The sequence below is a fragment of the Triturus cristatus genome, chromosome 8, assembly GCF_964204655.1.
Source record: "Triturus cristatus chromosome 8, aTriCri1.1, whole genome shotgun sequence".
Lineage (NCBI taxonomy): Eukaryota > Metazoa > Chordata > Amphibia > Caudata > Salamandridae > Triturus > Triturus cristatus.
In genome coordinates, this window is record NC_140591.1 from 1,215,234,354 (window position 1) to 1,215,251,116 (window position 16,763).

The window sequence follows — 16,763 nt, forward strand, 5'->3', positions numbered from 1 at the left end:
TGCTGACCTGGTTCTCTCCCTCCAAAGCAACTCTACTGACCTGGTTTCTCTGACTCTACAGCGGCTCTGCTGACCTGGTTCTCTGGCTCTAGAGCAGCTGTGCTGACCTGGTTCTTAGGCTCTAGAGCAGCTCTGCTGACCTGATTCTCTGCCTCGAAACAAGTCTCTGCTGACCTGGTTCTATTGCTCTAAAGCAGTTCTGCTGACTTGCTTCTCTGGCTCTAGAGCAGCACTGCTGACCTGGTTCTCTGGCTCTGAAGCAGCTCTGCTGATGTGGTTCTCTGGCTCTAAAGCAGCTCTGCTGGCCTAGTTCCCGGCTCTAAAGCAGCTCTGCTGGCCTCGTCCTCCGGCTCTAAAGCAGCTCTGCTGACCTGGTTCTCTCCCTCTCAAGCAGATCTGCTGACCTGGTTTCTCTGGCTCTACAGCAGCTCTGCTGACCTGGTTCTCTGGCATAGTGCAGCTCTGCTGACCTAGTTCTTAGGCTCTAGAGCAGCTCTGCCGACCTGGTTCCCTGGCTGTACAACAGCTCTGCTGACCTGGTTCTCTGGCTCTAGAGCAGCTCTGCTGACCTGGTACCTTGGCTCTAAAGCAGACCTGCTGACCTGGTTCTCTCCCTCTAAAGCAACTCTGCTGACCTGGTTCCCTCGCTCTCAAGCAGCTCTACTGATCTGGTTTCTCTGGCTCTACAGCAGCTCTGCTGACCTGGTTCTCTGGCTCTAGAGCATCTCTGCTGACCTGGTTTCTCTGGCTCTACAGCAGCTCTGCTGACCTGGTTTTCAGTCTCTAGCGCAGCTCTGCTGACCTGGGTCTCTGGCTCTAAAGCAGTTCTGCTGACCTGGTTCTCTGGCTCTAGAGCAGCTCTGCTGACCTGGTTCTCGCCTTCTAAATCAGCTCTGCTGACCTGGTTTCTATGGCTCTACAGCAGCTCTGCTGACCTGGTTCTCAGGCTCTAGAGCAGCTCCACTGACCAAGTTCTTAGGCTCTAGAGCAGCTGTACCGACCTGGTTCCCTGGCTCTACAACAGCTCTGCTGACCTAGTTCTCTGGCTCTAAAGCAGCACTGCTGACCCGGTTCTATGGCTCTAAAGCAGTTCTGCTGACCTGCTTCTCTGGCTCTGAAGCAGCTCTGCTGACGTGGTTCTCTGGCTCTAAAGCAGCTCTGCTGACCTGGTTCTCTCCCTCTCAAGCAGATCTGCTGACCTGGTTTCTCTGGCTCTACAGCAGCTCTGCTGACCTGGTTCTCTGGCTCTAGTGCAGCTCTGCTGACCTAGTTCTTAGGCTCTAGAGCAGCTCTGCCGACCTGGTTCCCTGGCTCTACAACAGCTCTGCTGACCTGGTTCTCTGGCTCTAGAGCAGCTCTGCTGACCTGGTACCTTGGCTCTAAAGCAGACCTGCTGACCTGGTTCTCTCCCTCTAAAGCAACTCTGCTGACGTGGTTCTCTCGCTCTCAAGCAGCTCTACTGATCTGGTTTCTCTGGATCTACAGCAGCTCTGCTGACCTGGTTCTCTGGCTCTAGAGCATCTCTGCTGACCTGGTTTCTCTGGCTCTACAGCAGCTCTGCTGACCTGGTTCTCAGTCTCTAGAGCAGCTCTGCTGACCTGGGTCTCTGGCTCTAAAGCAGCTCTGCTGACCTGGTTCTCTGGCTCTAAAGCAGCACTGCTGACCCGGTTCTATGGCTCTAAAGCAGTTCTGCTGACCTGGTTCTCTGGCTCTAGAGCAGCTCTGCTGGCCTGGTACCTTGGCTCTAAAGCAGACCTGCTCACCTGGTTCCCTCACTCTAAAGCAACTCTGCTGACCTGGTTCTCTCGCTCTCAAGCAGCTCTACTGACCTGGTTTCTCTGTATCTACAGCAGCTCTGCTGACCTGGTTCTCTGGCTCTAGAGCAGCTCTGCTGACCTGGTTTCTCTGCCTCTACAGCAGGTCTGCTGCCCTAGTTCTCTGGCTCTAGAGCAGCTCTGCTGACCTAGTTCTTAGGCTATAGGGCAGCTCTGCTGATGTGGTTCTCTAGCTCTACAACAGCTCTGCTGGCCTGGTTCCCTGGCTCTAAAGCAGCTCTACTGAACCGGTTCTATGGCTCTAAAGCAGTTCTGCTGACATGGTTCTCTGGCTCTAGAGCAGCTCTGCAGAACTGGTTCTCTCCCTCTGTAGCAGCTCTGCTGACCTGGTTCTCTCCATCCAAAGCAACTCTACTGACCTGGTTTCTCTGGCTCTACAGCGGCTCTGCTGACCTGGTTCTCTGGCTCTAGAGCAGCTGTGCTGACCTGGTTCTTAGGCTCTAGAGCAGCTCTGCTGACCTGATTCTCTGGCTCGAAACAAGTCTCTGCTGACCTGGTTCTATTGCTCTAAAGCAGTTCTGCTGACTTGCTTCTCTGGCTCTAGAGCAGCACTGCTGACCTGGTTCTCTGGCTCTGAAGCAGCTCTGCTGACGTGCTTCTCTGGCTCTAAAGCAGCTCTGCTGGCCTAGTTCCCGGCTCTAAAGCAGCTCTGCTGGCCTCGTCCTCCGGCTCTAAAGCAGCTCTGCTGACCTGGTTCTCTCCCTCTCAAGCAGATCTGCTAACCTGGTTTCTCTGGTTCTACAGCAGCTCTGCTGACCTGGTTCTCTGGCTCTAGTGCAGCTCTGCTGACCTAGTTCTTAGGCTCTAGAGCAGCTCTGCCGACCTGGTTCCCTGGCTGTACAACAGCTCTGCTGACCTGGTTCTCTGGCTCTAGAGCAGCTCTGCTGACCTGGTACCTTGGCTCTAAAGCAGACCTTCTAACCTGGTTCTCTCCCTCTAAAGCAACTCTGCTGACCTGGTTCTCTCGCTCTCAAGCAGCTCTACTGATCTGGTTTCTCTGGCTCTACAGCAGCTCTGCTGACCTGGTTCTCTGGCTCTAGAGCATCTCTGCTGACCTGGTTTCTCTGGCTCTACAGCAGCTCTGCTGACCTGGTTTTCAGTCTCTAGCGCAGCTCTGCTGACCTGGGTCTCTGGCTCTAAAGCAGCTCTGCTGACCTGGTTCTCTGGCTCTAGAGCAGCTCTGCTGACCTGGTTCTCTCCTTCTGAATCAGCTCTGCTGACCTGGTTTCTATGGCTCTACAGCAGCTCTGCTGACCTGGTTCTCAGGCTCTAGAGCAGCTCCACTGACCAAGTTCTTAGGCTCTAGAGCAGCTGTGCCGACCTGGTTCCCTGGCTCTACAACAGCTCTGCTGACCAGGTTCTCTGGCTCTAAAGCAGCACTGCTGACCCGGTTCTATGGCTCTAAAGCAGTTCTGCTGACCTGCTTCTCTGGCTCTGAAGCAGCTCTGCTGACGTGGTTCTCTGGCTCTAAAGCAGCTCTACTGGCATAGTTCTCCGGCTCTAAAGCAGCTCTGCTGGCCTAGTCCTCCGGCTCTAAAGCAGCTCTGCTGACCTGGTTCTCTCCCTCTAAAGCAGCTCTGCTGACCTGGTTTCTCTGGCTCTACAGCAGCTCTGCTGACCTGGATCTCTGACTCTAGAGCAGCTCTGCTGACCTAGTTCTTAGGCTCTAGAGCAGCTCTGCCGACCTGGTTCCCTGGCTCTACAACAACTCTGCTGACCTGGTTCTCTGGCTCTAGAGCAGCTCTGCTGACCTGGTACCTTGGCTCTAAAGCAGACCTGCTGACCTGGTTCTCTCCCTCTAAAGCAACTCTGCTGACCTGGTTCTCTCGCTCTCAAGCAGCTCTACTGATCTGGTTTCTCTGGCTCTACAGCAGCTCTGCTGACCTGGTTCTCTGGCTCTAGAGCATCTCTGCTGACCTGGTTTCTCTGGCTCTACAGCAGCTCTGCTGACCTGGTTCTCAGTCTCTAGAGCAGCTCTGCTGACCTGGGTCTCTGGCTCTAAAGCAGCTCTGCTGACCTGGTTCTCTGGCTCTAAAGCTGCACTGCTGACCCGGTTCTATGGCTCTAGAGCAGCTCTGCTGACCTGGTACCTTGGCTCTAAAGCAGACCTGCTCACATGGTTCTCTCCCTCTAAAGCAACTCTGCTGACCTGGTTCTCTCACCCTCAAGCAGCTCTACTGACCTGGTTTCTCTTGCTCTACAGCAGCTCTGCTGACCTGGTTCTCTGGCTCTAGAGCAGCTCTGCTGACCTGGTTTCTCTGGCTCTACAGCAGGTCTGCTGCCCTGGTTCTCTGACTCTAGAGCAGCTCTGCTGACCTAGTTCTTAGGCTACAGGGCAGCTCTACTGATGTAGTTCTCTGGCTCTACAACAGCTCTGCTGGCCTGGTTCCCTGGCTCTAAAGCAGCTCTACTGAACCGGTTCTATGGCTCTAAAGCAGTTCTGCTGACATGGTTCTCTGGCTCTAGAGCAGCTCTGCAGACCTGGTTCTCTCCCTCTAGAGCAGCTCTGCTGACCTGGTTCTCTCCCTCCAAAGCAACTCTACTGACCAGGTTTCTCGGGCTCCACAGCGGCTCTGCTGACCTGGTTCTCTGGCTCTAGAGCAGCTGTGCTGACCTGGTTCTTAGGCTCTAGAGCAGCTCTGCTGACCTGATTCTCTGGCTCGAAACAAGTCTCTGCTGACCTGGTTCTATTGCTCTAAAGCAGTTCTGCTGACTTGCTTCTCTGGCTCTAGAGCAGCACTGCTGACCTGGTTCTCTGGCTCTGAAGCAGCTCTGCTGACGTGGTTCTCTGGCTCTAAAGCAGCTCTGCTGGCCTCGTCCTCCGGCTCTAAAGCAGCTCTGCTGACCTGGTTCTCTCCCTCTCAAGCAGATCTGCTAACCTGGTTTCTCTGGCTCTACAGCAGCTCTGCTGACCTGGTTCTCTGGCTCTAGTGCAGCTCTGCTGACCTAGTTCTTAGGCTCTAGAGCAGCTCTGCCGACCTGGTTCCCTGGCTGTACAACAGCTCTGCTGACCTGGTTCTCTGGCTCTAGAGCAGCTCTGCTGACCTGGTACCTTGGCTCTAAAGCAGACCTTCTAACCTGGTTCTCTCCCTCTAAAGCAACTCTGCTGACCTGGTTCTCTCGCTCTCAAGCAGCTCTACTGATCTGGTTTCTCTGGCTCTACAGCAGCTCTGCTGACCTGGTTCTCTGGCTCTAGAGCATCTCTGCTGACCTGGTTTCTCTGGCTCTACAGCAGCTCTGCTGACCTGGTTTTCAGTCTCTAGCGCAGCTCTGCTGACCTGGGTCTCTGGCTCTAAAGCAGCTCTGCTGACCTGGTTCTCTGGCTCTAGAGCAGCTCTGCTGACCTGGTTCTCTCCTTCTAAATCAGCTCTGCTGACCTGGTTTCTATGGCTCTACGGCAGCTCTGCTGACCTGGTTCTCAGGCTCTAGAGCAGCTCCACTGACCAAGTTCTTAGGCTCTAGAGCAACTGTGCCGACCTGGTTCCCTGGCTCTACAACAGCTCTGCTGACCTGGTTCTCTGGCTCTAAAGCAGCACTGCTGACCCGGTTCTATGGCTCTAAAGCAGTTCTGCTGACCTGCTTCTCTGGCTCTGAAGCAGCTCTGCTGACGTGGTTCTCTGGCTCTAAAGCAGCTCTACTGGCATAGTTCTCCGGCTCTAAAGCAGCTCTGCTGGCCTAGTCCTCCGGCTCTAAAGCAGCTCTGCTGACCTGGTTCTCTCCCTCTAAAGCAGCTCTGCTGACCTGGTTTCTCTGGCTCTACAGCAGCTCTGCTGACCTGGATCTCTGGCTCTAGAGCAGCTCTGCTGACCTAGTTCTTAGGCTCTAGAGCAGCTCTGCCGACCTGGTTCCCTGGCTCTACAACAACTCTGCTGACCTGGTTCTCTGGCTCTAGAGCAGCTCTGCTGACCTGGTACCTTGGCTCTAAAGCAGACCTGCTGACCTGGTTCTCTCCCTCTAAAGCAACTCTGCTGACCTTGTTCTCTCGCTCTCAAGCAGCTCTACTGATCTGGTTTCTCTGGCTCTACAGCAGCTCTGCTGACCTGGTTCTCTGGCTCTAGAGCATCTCTGCTGACCTGGTTTCTCTGGCTCTACAGCAGCTCTGCTGACCTGGTTCTCAGTCTCTAGAGCAGCTCTGCTGACCTGGGTCTCTGGCTCTAAAGCAGCTCTGCTGACCTGGTTCTCTGGCTCTAAAGCTCACTGCTGACCCGGTTCTATGGCTCTAGAGCAGCTCTGCTGACCTGGTACCTTGGCTCTAAAGCAGACCTGCTCACATGGTTCTCTCCCTCTAAAGCAACTCTGCTGACCTGGTTCTCTCACCCTCAAGCAGCTCTACTGACCTGGTTTCTCTGGCTCTACAGCAGCTCTGCTGACCTGGTTCTCTGGCTCTAGAGCAGCTCTGCTGACCTGGTTTCTCTGGCTCTACAGCAGGTCTGCTGCCCTGGTTCTCTGGCTCTAGAGCAGCTCTGCTGACCTAGTTCTTAGGCTACAGGGCAGCTCTACTGATGTAGTTCTCTGGCTCTACAACAGCTCTGCTGGCCTGGTTCCCTGGCTCTAAAGCAGCTCTACTGAACCGGTTCTATGGCTCTAAAGCAGTTCTGCTGACATGGTTCTCTGGCTCTAGAGCAGCTCTGCAGACCTGGTTCTCTCCCTCTAGAGCAGCTCTGCTGACCTGGTTCTCTCCCTCCAAAGCAACTCTACTGACCAGGTTTCTCGGGCTCCACAGCGGCTCTGCTGACCTGGTTCTCTGGCTCTAGAGCAGCTGTGCTGACCTGGTTCTTAGGCTCTAGAGCAGCTCTGCTGACCTGATTCTCTGGCTCAAAACAAGTCTCTGCTGACCTGGTTCTATGGCTCTAAAGCAGTTCTGCTGACTTGCTTCTCTGGCTCTAGAGCAGCACTGCTGACCTGGTTCTCTGGCTCTGAAGCAGCTCTGCTGACGTGGTTCTCTGGCTCTAAAGCAGCTCTGCTGGCCTAGTTCCCGGCTCTAAAGCAGCTCTGCTGGCCTCGTCCTCCTGCTATAAAGCAGCTCTGCTGACCTGGTTCTCTCCCTCTCAAGCAGATCTGCTGACCTGGTTTCTCTGGCTCTACAGCAGCTCTGCTGACCTGGTTCTCTGGCTCTAGTGCAGCTCTGCTGACCTAGATCTTAGGCTCTAGAGCAGCTCTGCCAACCTGGTTCCCTGGCTCTACAACAGCTCTGCTGACCTGGTTCTCTGGCTCTAGAGCAGTTCTACTGACCTGGTACCTTGGCTCTAAAGCAGACCTGCTGACCTGGTTCTCTCCCTCTAAAGCAACTCTGCTGACCTGGTTCTCTCGCTCTCAAGCAGCTCTACTGATCTGGTTTCCCTGGATCTACAGCAGCTCTGCTGACCTGGTTCTCTGGCTCTAGAGCATCTCTGCTGACCTGGTTTCTCTGGCTCTAGAGCAGCTCTGCTGACCTGGTTCTCAGTCTCTAGCGCAGCTCTGCTGACCTGGGTCTCTGGCTCTAAAGTAGCTCTGCTGACCTGGTTCTCTGGCTCTAGAGCAGCTCTGCTGACCTGGTTCTCTCCTTCTAAATCAGCTCTGCTGACCTGGTTTCTATGGCTCTACAGCAGCTCTGCTGACCTGGTTCTCTGGCTCTAGAGCAGCTCCACTGACCTAGTTCTTAGGCTCTAGAGCAGCTGTGCCGACCTGGTTCCCTGGCTCTACAACAGCTCTGCTGACCTGGTTCTCTGGCTCCAAAGCAGCACTGCTGACCCGGTTCTATGGCTCTAAAGCAGTTCTGCTGACCTGCTTCTCTGGCTCTAGAGCAGCTCTGCTGACCTGGTACCTTGGCTCTAAAGCAGACCTGCTGACCTGGTTCTCTCCCTCTAAAGCAACTCTGCTGACCTGGTTCTCTCGATCTCAAGCAGCTCTACTGACCTGGTTTCTCTGGCTCTACAGCAGCTCTGCTGACCTGGTTCTCTGGCTCTAGAGCAGCTCTGCTGACCTGCTTCTCTGGCTCTAGAGCAGCTCTGCTGACCTGGTACCTTGGCTCTAAAGCAGACCTGCTGACCTGGTTCTCTCCCTCTAAAGCAACTCTGCTGACCTGGTTCTCTCGCTCTCAAGCAGCTCTACTGACCTGGTTTCTCTGGCTCTACAGCAGCTCTGCTGACATGGTACTCTGGCTCTAGAGCAGCTCTGCTGACCTGGTTCTCTCCCTCTGGAGCAGCTCTGCTGACCTGGTTCTGTCCCTCCAAAGCAACTCTACTGACCTGGTTTCTCTGGCTCTACAGCGACTCTGCTGACCTGGTTCTCTGGCTCTAAAGCAGCACTGCTGACCCGGTTCTATGGCTCTAAAGCAGTTCTGCTGACCTGGTTCTCTGGCTCTAGAGCAGCTCTGCTGACCTGGTACCTTGGCTCTAAAGCAGACCTGCTGACCTGGTTCTCTCCCTCTAAAGCAACTCTGCTGACCTGGATCTCTCGCTCTCAAGCAGCTCTACTGACCTGGTTTCTCTGGCTCTACAGCAGCTCTGTTGACCTGGTTCTCTGGCTCTAGAGCAGCTCTGCTGACTTGGTTTCTCTGGCTCTACAGCAGGTCGGCTGCCCTGGTTCTCTCGCTCAAGAGCAGCTCTGCTGACCTAGTTCTTAGGCTACAGGGCAGCTCTGCTGATGTAGTTCTCTGGCTCTACAACAGCTCTGCTGGCCTGGTTCCCTGGCTCTAAAGCAGCTCTACTGAACCGGTTCTATGGCTCTAAAGCAGTTCTGCTGACATGGTTCTCTGGCTCTAGAGCAGCTCTGCAGACCTGGTTCTCTCCCTCTGGAGCAGCTCTGCTGACCTGGTTCTCTCCCTCCAAAGCAATTCTACTGATCTGGTTTCTCTGGCTCTACAGCGGCTCTGCTGACCTGGTTCTCTGGCTCTAGAGCAGCTGTGCTGACCTGGTTCTTAGGCTCTAGAGCAGCTCTGCTGACCTGATTCTCTGGCTCGAAACAAGTCTCTGCTGACCTGGTTCTATGGCTCTAAAGCAGTTCTGCTGACTTGCTTTTCTGGCTCTAGAGCAGCACTGCTGACCTGGTTCTCTGGCTCTGAAGCAGTTCTGCTGACGTGGTTCTCTGGCTCTAAAGCAGCTCTGCTGGCCTAGTTCTCCGGCTCTAAAGCAGCTCTGCTGGCCTAGTCCTCCGGCTCTAAAGCACCTCTGCTGACTTGGTTCTCTCCCTCTACAGCAGCTCTGCTAACCTGGTTCTCTGGCTCTTGAGCAGCTCTGCTGACCTAGTTCTTAGGCTCTAGAGCAGCTCTGCCGACCTGGTTCCCTGGCTCTACAACAGCTCTGCTGACCTGGTTCTCTGGCTCTAAAGCAGCACTGCTGACCCGGTTCTATGGCTCTAAAGCAGTTCTGCTGACTTGGTTCTCTGGCTCTAGAGCAGCTCCACTGACCTGGTTCTCTGGCTCTGAAGCAGCTCTGCTGACCTGGTTCTCTGGCTCTAAAGCAGCTCTGCTGGCCTAGTTCTCCGGCTCTAAAGCCGCTCTGCTGGCCTAGTTCTCCGGCTCTAAAGCAGCTCTGCTGATCTGGTTCCCTTCCTCTAAAGCAGCTCTGCTGACCTGGTTTCTCTGGCTCTACAGCAGCTCTGCTAACCTGGTTCTCTGGCTCTTGAGCAGCTCTGCTGACCTAGTTCTTAGGCTCTAGAGCAGCTCTGCCGACCTGGTTCCCTGGCTCTACAACAGCTCTGCTGACCTGGTTCTCTGGCTCTAAAGCAGCACTGCTGACCCGGTTCTATGGCTCTAAAGCAGTTCTGCTGACCTGGTTCTCTGGCTCTAGAGCAGCTCTGCTGACCTGGTACCTTGGCTCTGAAGCAGACCTGCTGACCTGGTTCTCTCCCTCTAAAGAAACTCTGCTGACCTGGATCTCTCACTCTCAAGCAGCTCTACTGACCTGGTTTCTCTGGCTCTACAGCAGCTCTGTTGACCTGGTTCTCTGGCTCTAGAGCAGCTCTGCTGACCTGGTTTCTCTGGCTCTACAGCAGGTCTGCTGCCCTGGTTCTCTGGCTCTAGAGCAGCTCTGCTGACCTAGTTCTTAGGCTACAGGGAAGCTCTGCTGAAGTAGTTCTCTGGCTCTACAACAGCTCTGCTAGCCTGGTTCCCTGGCTCTAAAGCAGCTCTACTGAACCGGTTCTATGGCTCTAAAGCAGTTCTGCTGACATGGTTCTCTGGCTCTAGAGCAGCTCTGCAGACCTGGTTCTCTCCCTCTGGAGCAGCTCTGCTGACCTGGTTCTCTCCCTCCAAAGCAACTCTACTGACCTGGTTTCTCTGGCTCTAGAGCGGCTCTGCTGACCTGGTTCTCTGGCTCTAGAGCAGCTATGCTGACCTGGTTCTTAGGCTCTAAAGCAGCTCTGCTGGCCTAGTCCTCCGGCTCTAAAGCAGCTCTGCTGACCTGGTTTCTCTGGCTCTACAGCAGCTCTGCGGACCTGGTTCTCTGGCTCTAGAGCAGCTCTGCTGACCTAGTTCTTAGGCTCTAGAGCAGCTCTGTCGACCTGGTTCCCTGGCTCTACAACAGCTCTGCTGACCTGGTTCTCTGGCTCTGGAGCAGCTCTGCTGACCTGGTACCTTGGCACTAAAGCAGACCTGCTAACCTGGTTCTCTCCCTCTAAAGCAACTCTGCTGACCTGGTTCTCTCGCTCTCAAGCAGCTCTACTGATCTGGTTTCTCTGGCTCTACAGCAGCTCTGCTGACCTGGTTCTCTGGCTCTAAAGCATCTCTGCTGACCTGGTTCTCTGGCTCTAAAGCAGCACTGCTGACCCGGTTCTATGGCTCTAAAGCAGTTCTGCTGACCTGGTTCTCTGGCTCTAGAGCAGCTCTGCTGACCTGGTACCTTGGCTCTAAAGCAGACCTGCTCACCTGGTTCCCTCACTCTAAAGCAACTCTGCTGACCTGGTTCTCTCGCTCTCAAGCAGCTCTACTTACCTGGTTTCTCTGGCTCTACAGCAGCTCTGCTGACCTGGTTCTCTGGCTCTAGAGCAGCTCTGCTGACCTGGTTTCTCTGGCTCTACAGCAGGTCTGCTGCCCTAGTTCTCTGGCTCTAGAGCAGCTCTGCTGACCTAGTTCTTAGGCTACAGGGCAGCTCTGCTGATGTAGTTCTCTGGCTCTACAACAGCTCTGCTGGCCTGGTTCCCTGGCTCTAAAGCAGCTCTACTGAACCGGTTCTATGGCTCTAAAGCAGTTCTGCTGACATGGTTCTCTGGCTCAAGAGCAGCTCTGCAGACCTGGTTCTCTCCCTCTGGAGCAGCTCTGCTGACCTGGTTCTCTCCCTCCAAAGCAACTCTACTGACCTGGTTTCTCTGACTCTACAGCGGCTCTGCTGACCTGGTTCTCTGGCTCTAGAGCAGCTGTGCTGACCTGGTTCTTAGGCTCTAGAGCAGCTCTGCTGACCTGATTCTCTGGCTCGAAACAAGTCTCTGCTGACCTGGTTCTATTGCTCTAAAGCAGTTCTGCTGACTTGCTTCTCTGGCTCTAGAGCAGCACTGCTGACCTGGTTCTCTGGCTCTAAAGTAAGCTTTGATGATGTGGTTCTCTGGCTCTAAAGCAGCTCTGCTGGCCTAGTTCCCGGCTCTAAAGCAGCTCTGCTGGCCTCGTCCTCCGGCTCTAAAGCAGCTCTGCTGACCTGGTTCTCTCCCTCTCAAGCAGATCTGCTGACCTGGTTTCTCTGGCTCTACAGCAGCTCTGCTGACCTGGTTCTCTGGCATAGTGCAGCTCTGCTGACCTAGTTCTTAGGCTCTAGAGCAGCTCTGCCGACCTGGTTCCCTGGCTGTACAACAGCTCTGCTGACCTGGTTCTCTGGCTCTAGAGCAGCTCTGCTGACCTGGTACCTTGGCTCTAAAGCAGACCTGCTGACCTGGTTCTCTCCCTCTAAAGCAACTCTGCTGACCTGGTTCCCTCGCTCTCAAGCAGCTCTACTGATCTGGTTTCTCTGGCACTACAGCAGCTCTGCTGACCTGGTTCTCTGGCTCTAGAGCATCTCTGCTGACCTGGTTTCTCTGGCTCTACAGCAGCTCTGCTGACCTGGTTTTCAGTCTCTAGCGCAGCTCTGCTGACCTGGGTCTCTGGCTCTAAAGCAGTTCTGCTGACCTGGTTCTCTGGCTCTAGAGCAGCTCTGCTGACCTGGTTCTCGCCTTCTAAATCAGCTCTGCTGACCTGGTTTCTATGGCTCTACAGCAGCTCTGCTGACCTGGTTCTCAGGCTCTAGAGCAGCTCCACTGACCAAGTTCTTAGGCTCTAGAGCAGCTGTGCCGACCTGGTTCCCTGGCTCTACAACAGCTCTGCTGACCTGGTTCTCTGGCTCTAAAGCAGCACTGCTGACCCGGTTCTATGGCTCTAAAGCAGTTCTGCTGACCTGCTTCTCTGGCTCTGAAGCAGCTCTGCTGACGTGGTTCTCTGGCTCTAAAGCAGCTCTGCTGACCTGGTTCTCTCCCTCTCAAGCAGATCTGCTGACCTGGTTTCTCTGGCTCTACAGCAGCTCTGCTGACCTGGTTCTCTGGCTCTAGTGCAGCTCTGCTGACCTAGTTCTTAGGCTCTAGAGCAGCTCTGCCGACCTGGTTCCCTGGCTCTACAACAGCTCTGCTGACCTGGTTCTCTGGCTCTAGAGCAGCTCTGCTGACCTGGTACCTTGGCTCTAAAGCAGACCTGCTGACCTGGTTCTCTCCCTCTAAAGCAACTCTGCTGACGTGGTTCTCTCGCTCTCAAGCAGCTCTACTGATCTGGTTTCTCTGGATCTACAGCAGCTCTGCTGACCTGGTTCTCTGGCTCTAGAGCATCTCTGCTGACCTGGTTTCTCTGGCTCTACAGCAGCTCTGCTGACCTGGTTCTCAGTCTCTAGAGCAGCTCTGCTGACCTGGGTCTCTGGCTCTAAAGCAGCTCTGCTGACCTGGTTCTCTGGCTCTAAAGCAGCACTGCTGACCCGGTTCTATGGCTCCAAAGCAGTTCTGCTGACCTGGTTCTCTGGCTCTAGAGCAGCTCTGCTGGCCTGGTACCTTGGCTCTAAAGCAGACCTGCTCACCTGGTTCCCTCACTCTAAAGCAACTCTGCTGACCTGGTTCTCTCGCTCTCAAGCAGCTCTACTGACCTGGTTTCTCTGTATCTACAGCAGCTCTGCTGACCTGGTTCTCTGGCTCTAGAGCAGCTCTGCTGACCTGGTTTCTCTGCCTCTACAGCAGGTCTGCTGCCCTAGTTCTCTGGCTCTAGAGCAGCTCTGCTGACCTAGTTCTTAGGCTATAGGGCAGCTCTGCTGATGTGGTTCTCTAGCTCTACAACAGCTCTGCTGGCCTGGTTCCCTGGCTCTAAAGCAGCTCTACTGAACCGGTTCTATGGCTCTAAAGCAGTTCTGCTGACATGGTTCTCTGGCTCTAGAGCAGCTCTGCAGAACTGGTTCTCTCCCTCTGTAGCAGCTCTGCTGACCTGGTTCTCTCCATCCAAAGCAACTCTACTGACCTGGTTTCTCTGGCTCTACAGCGGCTCTGCTGACCTGGTTCTCTGGCTCTAGAGCAGCTGTGCTGACCTGGTTCTTAGGCTCTAGAGCAGCTCTGCTGACCTGATTCTCTTGCTCGAAACAAGTCTCTGCTGACCTGGTTCTATTGCTCTAAAGCAGTTCTGCTGACTTGCTTCTCTGGCTCTAGAGCAGCACTGCTGACCTGGTTCTCTGGCTCTGAAGCAGCTCTGCTGACGTGGTTCTCTGGCTCTAAAGCAGCTCTGCTGGCCTAGTTCCCGGCTCTAAAGCAGCTCTGCTGGCCTCGTCCTCCGGCTCTAAAGCAGCTCTGCTGACCTGGTTCTCTCCCTCTCAAGCAGATCTGCTAACCTGGTTTCTCTGGTTCTACAGCAGCTCTGCTGACCTGGTTCTCTGGCTCTAGTGCAGCTCTGCTGACCTAGTTCTTAGGCTCTAGAGCAGCTCTGCCGACCTGGTTCCCTGGCTGTACAACAGCTCTGCTGACCTGGTTCTCTGGCTCTAGAGCAGCTCTGCTGACCTGGTACCTTGGCTCTAAAGCAGACCTTCTAACCTGGTTCTCTCCCTCTAAAGCAACTCTGCTGACCTGGTTCTCTCGCTCTCAAGCAGCTCTACTGATCTGGTTTCTCTGGCTCTACAGCAGCTCTGCTGACCTGGTTCTCTGGCTCTAGAGCATCTCTGCTGACCTGGTTTCTCTGGCTCTACAGCAGCTCTGCTGACCTGGTTTTCAGTCTCTAGCGCAGCTCTGCTGACCTGGGTCTCTGGCTCTAAAGCAGCTCTGCTGACCTGGTTCTCTGGCTCTAGAGCAGCTCTGCTGACCTGGTTCTCTCCTTCAAAATCAGCTCTGCTGACCTGGTTTCTATGGCTCTACAGCAGCTCTGCTGACCTGGTTCTCAGGCTCTAGAGCAGCTCCACTGACCAAGTTCTTAGGCTCTAGAGCAGCTGTGCCGACCTGGTTCCCTGGCTCTACAACAGCTCTGCTGACCAGGTTCTCTGGCTCTAAAGCAGCACTGCTGACCCGGTTCTATGGCTCTAAAGCAGTTCTGCTGACCTGCTTCTCTGGCTCTGAAGCAGCTCTGCTGACGTGGTTCTCTGGCTCTAAAGCAGCTCTACTGGCATAGTTCTCCGGCTCTAAAGCAGCTCTGCTGGCCTAGTCCTCCGGCTCTAAAGCAGCTCTGCTGACCTGGTTCTCTCCCTCTAAAGCAGCTCTGCTGACCTGGTTTCTCTGGCTCTACAGCAGCTCTGCTGACCTGGATCTCTGGCTCTAGAGCAGCTCTGCTGACCTAGTTCTTAGGCTCTAGAGCAGCTCTGCCGACCTGGTTCCCTGGCTCTACAACAACTCTGCTGACCTGGTTCTCTGGCTCTAGAGCAGCTCTGCTGACCTGGTACCTTGGCTCTAAAGCAGACCTGCTGACCTGGTTCTCTCCCTCTAAAGCAACTCTGCTGACCTGGTTCTCTCGCTCTCAAGCAGCTCTACTGATCTGGTTTCTCTGGCTCTACAGCAGCTCTGCTGACCTGGTTCTCTGGCTCTAGAGCATCTCTGCTGACCTGGTTTCTCTGGCTCTACAGCAGCTCTGCTGACCTGGTTCTCAGTCTCTAGAGCAGCTCTGCTGACCTGGGTCTCTGGCTCTAAAGCAGCTCTGCTGACCTGGTTCTCTGGCTCTAAAGCTGCACTGCTGACCCGGTTCTATGGCTCTAGAGCAGCTCTGCTGACCTGGTACCTTGGCTCTAAAGCAGACCTGCTCACATGGTTCTCTCCCTCTAAAGCAACTCTGCTGACCTGGTTCTCTCACCCTCAAGCAGCTCTACTGACCTGGTTTCTCTTGCTCTACAGCAGCTCTGCTGACCTGGTTCTCTGGCTCTAGAGCAGCTCTGCTGACCTGGTTTCTCTGGCTCTACAGCAGGTCTGCTGCCCTGGTTCTCTGACTCTAGAGCAGCTCTGCTGACCTAGTTCTTAGGCTACAGGGCAGCTCTACTGATGTAGTTCTCTGGCTCTACAACAGCTCTGCTGGCCTGGTTCCCTGGCTCTAAAGCAGCTCTACTGAACCGGTTCTATGGCTCTAAAGCAGTTCTGCTGACATGGTTCTCTGGCTCTAGAGCAGCTCTGCAGACCTGGTTCTCTCCCTCTAGAGCAGCTCTGCTGACCTGGTTCTCTCCCTCCAAAGCAACTCTACTGACCAGGTTTCTCGGGCTCCACAGCGGCTCTGCTGACCTGGTTCTCTGGCTCTAGAGCAGCTGTGCTGACCTGGTTCTTAGGCTCTAGAGCAGCTCTGCTGACCTGATTCTCTGGCTCGAAACAAGTCTCTGCTGACCTGGTTCTATTGCTCTAAAGCAGTTCTGCTGACTTGCTTCTCTGGCTCTAGAGCAGCACTGCTGACCTGGTTCTCTGGCTCTGAAGCAGCTCTGCTGACGTGGTTCTCTGGCTCTAAAGCAGCTCTGCTGGCCTCGTCCTCCGGCTCTAAAGCAGCTCTGCTGACCTGGTTCTCTCCCTCTCAAGCAGATCTGCTAACCTGGTTTCTCTGGTTCTACAGCAGCTCTGCTGACCTGGTTCTCTGGCTCTAGTGCAGCTCTGCTGACCTAGTTCTTAGGCTCTAGAGCAGCTCTGCCGACCTGGTTCCCTGGCTGTACAACAGCTCTGCTGACCTGGTTCTCTGGCTCTAGAGCAGCTCTGCTGACCTGGTACCTTGGCTCTAAAGCAGACCTTCTAACCTGGTTCTCTCCCTCTAAAGCAACTCTGCTGACCTGGTTCTCTCGCTCTCAAGCAGCTCTACTGATCTGGTTTCTCTGGCTCTACAGCAGCTCTGCTGACCTGGTTCTCTGGCTCTAGAGCATCTCTGCTGACCTGGTTTCTCTGGCTCTACAGCAGCTCTGCTGACCTGGTTTTCAGTCTCTAGCGCAGCTCTGCTGACCTGGGTCTCTGGCTCTAAAGCAGCTCTGCTGACCTGGTTCTCTGGCTCTAGAGCAGCTCTGCTGACCTGGTTCTCTCCTTCAAAATCAGCTCTGCTGACCTGGTTTCTATGGCTCTACAGCAGCTCTGCTGACCTGGTTCTCAGGCTCTAGAGCAGCTCCACTGACCAAGTTCTTAGGCTCTAGAGCAGCTGTGCCGACCTGGTTCCCTGGCTCTACAACAGCTCTGCTGACCAGGTTCTCTGGCTCTAAAGCAGCACTGCTGACCCGGTTCTATGGCTCTAAAGCAGTTCTGCTGACCTGCTTCTCTGGCTCTGAAGCAGCTCTGCTGACGTGGTTCTCTGGCTCTAAAGCAGCTCTACTGGCATAGTTCTCCGGCTCTAAAGCAGCTCTGCTGGCCTAGTCCTCCGGCTCTAAAGCAGCTCTGCTGACCTGGTTCTCTCCCTCTAAAGCAGCTCTGCTGACCTGGTTTCTCTGGCTCTACAGCAGCTCTGCTGACCTGGATCTCTGGCTCTAGAGCAGCTCTGCTGACCTAGTTCTTAGGCTCTAGAGCAGCTCTGCCGACCTGGTTCCCTGGCTC